Here is a 7,142-nt window from a genome sequence, read left to right as displayed (position 1 = left end):
TCCATGTCTTACTCCCAAGAACCTGTGAATATAAACTTATTTGGAAAAAAGGTCTATGCAAATGTACATTAAGCTAAAGGTGTAGAGATCATCCTAAATTGTCTGGGTAGGCTCTAAATCCAATGATAACCACCTTTAGAAGAGTAAGGATGAGGGGTCAAATTACACAAAAGATGGAGTCAGAGATTGAAATGATGTGATTAAGGAATGCCAACAGCACCAGAAGCTGGATGAGACCAGGAAGATATTCTCCCCTAGAGCCTCTGGAGGAAGCATGGCCTTGCTTGGGCTTTTATTTATTTATTTATTTTTTCACTTCTGTTCTCCAGACCCATTAAACAGTACACATTTATTGTTTTAAACTACTATGTTTGTGGTGTTTTGTTGTGATAGCATCAAGAAACCAATCTAAGTGGTATCCAACAAAGCTGAGTAAATTGGCTTGCAGAAATAAAGAAACTCAGAAAGCACCAACTGGAAGGAGATAATACAATATTGAATTTAAAATGGGGGAATTGGCTGAGCACTGTGGTGCACACCTGTAATCCCATAAATTTGGGAGGCTGAGGCAGGAGGATCACAAGTTTGAGACCTGCCTCAGCAACTTAGAGTGGCCCCAACTTAGTGAAAACCTGTATCAAAATTAAAAAAATAAGTTTTAAAAAGGGCTGGAAATGTAGCTCAGTGGTAAAATACCATTGGCTTCAATCCTCAGTACAAAAAAAAAATTGGGGAACTAATTGAAAATTAGTGTTAGTTGTTCCTTATGTTCCCTTTCCCAAAAAGTGGAATGCTTAGCAGTAAAGTATTTACCACTCTAGTAAAAATTTTCCAGATTCTTCTTTATAGATATTGTACTGTCTGGAGAGAAGCAGAGAAATCAAAGACTCTATTACCCACCAAAATATTCTAAAGCAACATCGATCAGTTGACAAATTCAGCCAACAAGCAGTTTTTCATTGCTTTATTAAAAAAAATAGCAAATAGCTAAGAAACTATGTTATATAGTTTAGATGTGGTGTCCCCCAAAAGTTCATGTGTGAGATAATGCAAGAAGGTTTGGAGGAGAAATGATTGGGTTATAGCCTTAACATAATCAGTCAATTAAAGTCTGATGGGATTAATTGAGTGGTGACTGAATGTAGGTGGGGTGTGGCTGGAGGAAGTGGTTCATTGTGGGTGTGACTATGGGGTATATATTTTCTATTTGGAGAGTGGAAGCTCTGCCTCCTGATAATCATGTGAGCTGCTTTCCTCTGCCACACTCTTCTGCCATGATGTTCAGCCTCACCTTGAGCTCTGAGAAATGGAGCCTGCTCTCTATGGATTTAGACCTCTGAAATCGTCAGTCCACAAATAAACCCTTCCTTCTCTACAGTTGTTCTGGTCAGGTCTTTCAGTCACAGCAGCAAAAAAGCTGACTAAAACAAACCCCAAGCACAGTTACTTTTGTTTTGTTTTGGGCAGTGAGAGGGATCAAATTCAGGGTCTTTCACACGCTAGGCAAGCACTCTACCACTGAGCCACCACTTGGAGGGGCTAGCCACCCTAGCACTTTTATTTATTTTAAACTACTGAGGGAATCACTGAAATACAAAAAGCTGTAAATATTTAATAATACAACTTGATGAATGTGGAAATAAGTATTCACCTGAGAAACCATCACTACCATCAAGGCCATAAACACATTCATGTGCTTCCAAAAGCTTCTTCCCTCCTCTATCTTTTGAGGCAAGAACACTTGACCTAGGATCTGACTTCCTAGTGTTATAGAGTTGGGGCCTTCTGAGAAACTGAGCTTGAAGACCCTCTTCAAACCCTGATTCCTACAATCAAGTTAGAAAGATTTCAGATATATTGCTCAGAGTAACAGAAATGAGTTTATTGAAGGGATGGGAAAGGGGAAAGGGGGACATTCTCAAGGGATAGAATGAGTCCTCTCAGTAAGGACCTCTCTGTACTCTAGTTTCATTGGGGATCCCAGAGAAGTTTCCAGAGAGTTCCACCCAGGTCCACCTCTTGACCTTTGACTGATAGCAAGATGACATCAGGCTTTCAAGTACCCACTATCGTGATAATTCCAGGTCATCTTAGTCCATGCTGACCAGTTCTAATTGGATTCCTAACCATACATTTTTAGAGATTGTATTATCATGAGGAACTGTCCTTATCCGGAGTTTCAGGATCTGGTCACAAAAGTCTCCTGGGTTTCTCCTATCACCTTATCTCGGGCCTGCATTTCTCCTTCAGATGGGTAGTTTGCTGAGGCATGTGACATATCCTTTCCGTTTAGGCCAGGAAGGGCTGTAGGTAAATTGCTTCTTGGAAAAGAAAGCATGTAGGGGTCAGCAGAGTGGACCCATTTTATAGAATTATTCTCTAAACCTTATGTATCCATCATTCTCATAGGTCTGTCCCCTAACATCAGTAAATTTAAGTATACAACACAATTAGCTAAGGTACTATCTGCATAGGTAGATCTCCAAAACATATTTATCTTACATAACTGAAAATTTGTATATGATTATCACCTCTCCATTTTCCCCTTTTCCCAGTCCCTGTCATCCACCATTCTATTATCTGCTTCCGTGAGTTTTAAATGTGAAATCATACATGTTTGTATTTCTGTGTGTGAATTATGTCACTTAACATAATGTCCTCCAGGTTTATCCATGTTGTCACAAATAGCAGGATTTTCTTCTGTTTTAAGGTTGAGTAATATTCCACTTATACATCTACCATATGTCCTTTATATATCCCATCTTTCGATGGACATTTAGGTTATCAACACACATCTGAAAAACCAATGAGTCAAAGAAGAAATCAAAAGGTCAATTAAAAAACATTTTGAGACAAATAACTATGGAAACACAGCATACAATAATTTGGTATAGGATATAATAAAAGCAATTCTAAGAGGGTAGCAACAAATTCCTATGTTTAAAAGAATAAAGAAAAAAAAGATCTTAAGTAAAAACCCAATTTTACATCCACAGGTATTTGAATAAAAACAAACTAAGTCCCAAATTAGCAGAAGGAAAGAAATAATAAAAATTAGAGCAGAAACAAATGAAATAAACACAGGAAAGAAAATACAAAGTAACAAAAATTAAAAGCTTTTATCTTTGAAGAACTAAGTTGGCAAACCATTAGCTGGAATAACCAAGAAAAAAAGGATATTTGAGTAAATAGAATTACAAATAAAAGAGGAGACATTTAAGCTAATACCACAGAAATACAAAGATCATAACATACTACTATGAATATTACAAGCTAAAAAATTGGATAAGATAGAAGAAATAAATAAACTCCCAGAAACATACCAACACTGAATTGTGAAGAAAGAGAAAAATTGAATAGATTAATAACGAGTAAGAAAATCGCACACCTGTAATCCCAGCATCTGGGGAGGTGGAGGCAGGAGAATGCCAAGTTCAAAGTCAGCATCAGCAGAAATGAGGAGGTAAGCAACCCAGTGAGACCCTATATCTGAATAAAATACAAAATAGGGCTGGGGATGGATGTGGTTCAATGACTGAGCTCCCCTGAGTTCAATCCTGGTGAAGAAGAAGGAGGAGGAGGAGGAAAAAGAGGAGGAACAAAGCAATAATCTAAAAGCTGCCAACAGCTGGGCGTGGTGGCACACATCTGTAATCTGAGCAACAGGTTGAGTATTCCTTTGGCAACCAGGCCCACTCACAGGTCTGGGGCTCAGGGTCTGGGCTTTCTCCTTGGGAGTTTCCAAGTTCTTTTTTCCAAGTTCTTTTTCCAAGTTCAGTTCCCTGTTAGTAACTAAAATATCTTTTACTTAGCTCACAAATTACTTCACAATTATTTTTCCCCATTTAAATCACTAGTGTGGTAAATGTTTTCTTCTGAGTGGACCCTATCTAACACAATAGTCAGTAAGATATCACATCTTTAAAATCCTATAAAACTAAACACTAGAGATAGATAAAATCTTAGAAATTATAAATATGATTGCTAAAGAAAAATGTATAACAGATAGCTAAAAGATTAAATTAAGACAATGTCCTAGAAAATATAATAATCAGAAATGGAAAATATAGGAGGTGAGATGGAGATATGCAAGTGGGAAAAGTGAAGCATAATGTAAATTTCTTTATCTTATAAAGTGTCAAGACATTATATATATATATATATATATATATGTACACATACATACACATATATATATACACACACACACATATTTGATTAAAAATTAGTATTTTATTTAAACATACAAAGATAACCCACAGAAAAGTCAAATATAGTAATATTAGTGTCATTAAAATATACAAAAGAACCAAAGAAAAATTAATATAGTAACTTAGTGTTTTAAATATCTTGACCCATTTATTCTCATAATGATTCTCTAAAGAACGGATTCATCATGTCCATTTTGCAGATGAGGAAAATGAGGCTCACAAAACTTGAGTAACTTGCCCTCAGTCACAGCGTCCCACAGTCTGTGCTCTTGTCTATTTTACTATTCTACCTCTTTTTTTATATGATATTGTTGGGAAGAGATAGATAAGGAATGTGAAAGATGATGTAAAGTGTCTCTCTTAGCAATAGATTAAGGCAATATTTAAAATTTATGAATCAAGAAATAGTGATGAAATAGAGCATTAATCACCAGAAGATACAAAAACAGAAACTGTTTAAAAGGGTTTAGTTTCAGGAGCAGGTCAGTGAATAGGAGCAGGGTGAACCAAGAATTTGCCATTTTTCCTTGGAAGCCCTTTGATGTCATTAACATGCACTTTAAAAATAACATCCTGAACATTTTATTTAAATTTATTAAAATTACAAATGACTTCAGGTGAAAAGAGAAAAAAATGAGTTCATAAGCTAAGTTATTTTGATAATGTTTTTCTTTTAATTTTCTTTTTCTTTCTTTTTTGTATTTTACATACCAATTATATATTAAAAATATCTCAAACATGATAACAAGGAAACTTCCTTCTCACCTGTGGTAGAGATATGACCCAAGTCCCTTCAGGAAGACCTGGACAATGTTCACAAGATGAGTTGGGAAGTCCTTATCCTCACAATTGGTAAGTGATATCACTGGCTCCCAATCTGGTAAGCAGACACCATTTTAAAACAAGACGAAGATTTAAACATTAATATCCACAAAAGACGTTATGACTCAGGAATAGAATGGGTGTCCCAAATGTGCATTTTCTCCAACTCTAAGAAAAGGTGCTATTTGGAAGGGGGCCTCTAATGGCAGGAAAGGACTCTGGATTTTTATATATATATCATTAAAACCAACTCTGGAGATACAGGCACCATTCTGTACTACATTCATTAGTCTAGCAACTGAATTTTTCAGACTTGGTGTCAAATACATCTCATCAATTATATCAATTCACGCTAGTAAGTTAAATTTCAGTAAATTAGTGTGGGTAACAGGTCAACACACAGTGAAATGTAATAAGACCTTACACAGCCTTAAACCAAGATCTTTGAGGTACAGGTAATGATACATGTTTATATGCTGCCATCTAGTGCTCTTTGCGTTAGAAACTTAGATTGAGCATAGGCAGAAATAGATTATGTTGGTATTGTTGCTATTATTATAATTTAATTTTTCCTCAGTCTCTGAAATAATTTCTCTTTTTTGTGGGGGCTAAGTCAAAATGTTTTCCTAATAAAGTGATAATTCATATGTATACAACAAATCTATAGACAGCTTTGTATATTATGGAAAGCTCAGTGAATTCTGACCCAATCTTTATCTATAGATTCATATGGTTTTCATAGCATTTCAAAACACAAGAAGCATATAGGAAAGGCTCAATTATTTCAGTAAGTCATCTGCTAAATGTGGATGACAATCAGTATTGCAAAGAAATTGGTGTTAGCTCACAAAATTCCCTGTAAAATGAGTTGAAAGAGAAGAAATTTTACCCAATATGTAACTGAAAAAAACATTGAAAATCAACTAGAAATGCTGATTGCATCATTGACCTCACTGGAAAGTAGAGGAAGTTCTTAGGGGCCCACAGAGAGGAGAGAACTGAAACAAGAGAAGTCAAGGGCTGAGGGAATTCCTACCAAAGATACCAGGAATATATAGTCCTTGAATATAATGGCTTCCCAAGACAGGATATAAGGACTTGTTCAGGGTGGGAACTAAGATGTTTGCATAAATCTGGAACCCTGGGCAGACAATACCAGCAAAGGAAAACAAGGAAGTTTGTCAAGGCTGAAGTTCAGATGGGAAAAAGAAATTTCTCCTCCAAATTATAAACATAGCCTCTCTTACATGGGTTTTGAGTTCAAATTTATATTAACTGATAGATTGAACATGAAGTGTAAGAAAAGGAAAAAAGGTCAAAGATTATGCTAAGGTACACAGTGCTCATCTTGAGTTAACTGGAAAAATGTCATTGTCAATACAGACAGAGAAAGCTTCAAGTAGAGTTGGAGTAGGCAGAATATTGGGGGAGTTTGGTATTAGAAATTTTAATTTGAGATGCCTATCAGACACTGCAGTGGAGATATCTAGTATGCAGTTACATTTATGAGTCTGAAGTTCAGGAGAGAAGAATGGGTTAGAGGGAAACATTTGAGAGTAGTCTGTGGCAATGGGACTACGGAACTAGAAGAAATTGGAAGAAAATAAAGATGAGAGAAGTCCAAGAACTTACGGGATACTCCAATATGGAGACATCAAGGAGATAAGAAGCCCTAGAAGAAGAAGCAGGAAAATATATAATCACTACTTAGAAAATGCAATAAGAGAAATGAATGAATTCAAAATAGCACCATAAATATAGAAAATACTGAGGAATAAATTTAATAATAATAATGTGAGAAACATAAGAAACAGCTCATTTTTAAAAAAACACACCATATTACTTTTTGTCATTTTTGTTATAATTGATAAACTCTGGAATAGAAGTGATAGAGGGCAAGGGCACATGCCAGTAATCCCAGCAGCTCCGGAGGCTGAGGCAGGAGGATCTCAAGTTCAAAGCCAGCAAAAATGAGGCACTAAGCAACTCAGTAAGATCCTATCTCTAAATAAAAATACAAAATAAGACTAAGGATGCAGCTCAGTGGTCGAGTGCCCCTGAGTTCAATCCCTGGTTCCCTCACTCCCATGCAAAAAAAAAAAAAAAAAA

General features: G+C 35.9%; 1 long non-coding RNA gene across 1 annotated transcript in view; it reads right to left on the bottom strand.

The window, feature by feature from the left end:
* Window positions 1-3,647: 3,647 nt before the first annotated feature.
* LOC125613902 overlaps window positions 3,648-7,142 on the bottom strand; it is a 9,577-nt gene continuing 6,082 nt past the window's right edge. The window contains exons 2-3 of the long non-coding RNA XR_007344564.1: window positions 4,977-5,088; window positions 3,648-3,792 (exon numbers count right to left, since the gene is read on the bottom strand). This is a non-coding gene — a long non-coding RNA (uncharacterized LOC125613902). The remainder of the gene's footprint in view (window positions 3,793-4,976; window positions 5,089-7,142) is intronic.

This window comes from Marmota marmota, unplaced genomic scaffold (assembly GCF_001458135.2).
Source record: "Marmota marmota marmota unplaced genomic scaffold, marMar, whole genome shotgun sequence".
NCBI classification, from domain to species: Eukaryota; Metazoa; Chordata; class Mammalia; order Rodentia; family Sciuridae; genus Marmota; species Marmota marmota.
Note: the sequence above shows the minus strand (reverse complement) of the source record. Positions and strands in the feature narration are given on the sequence as shown.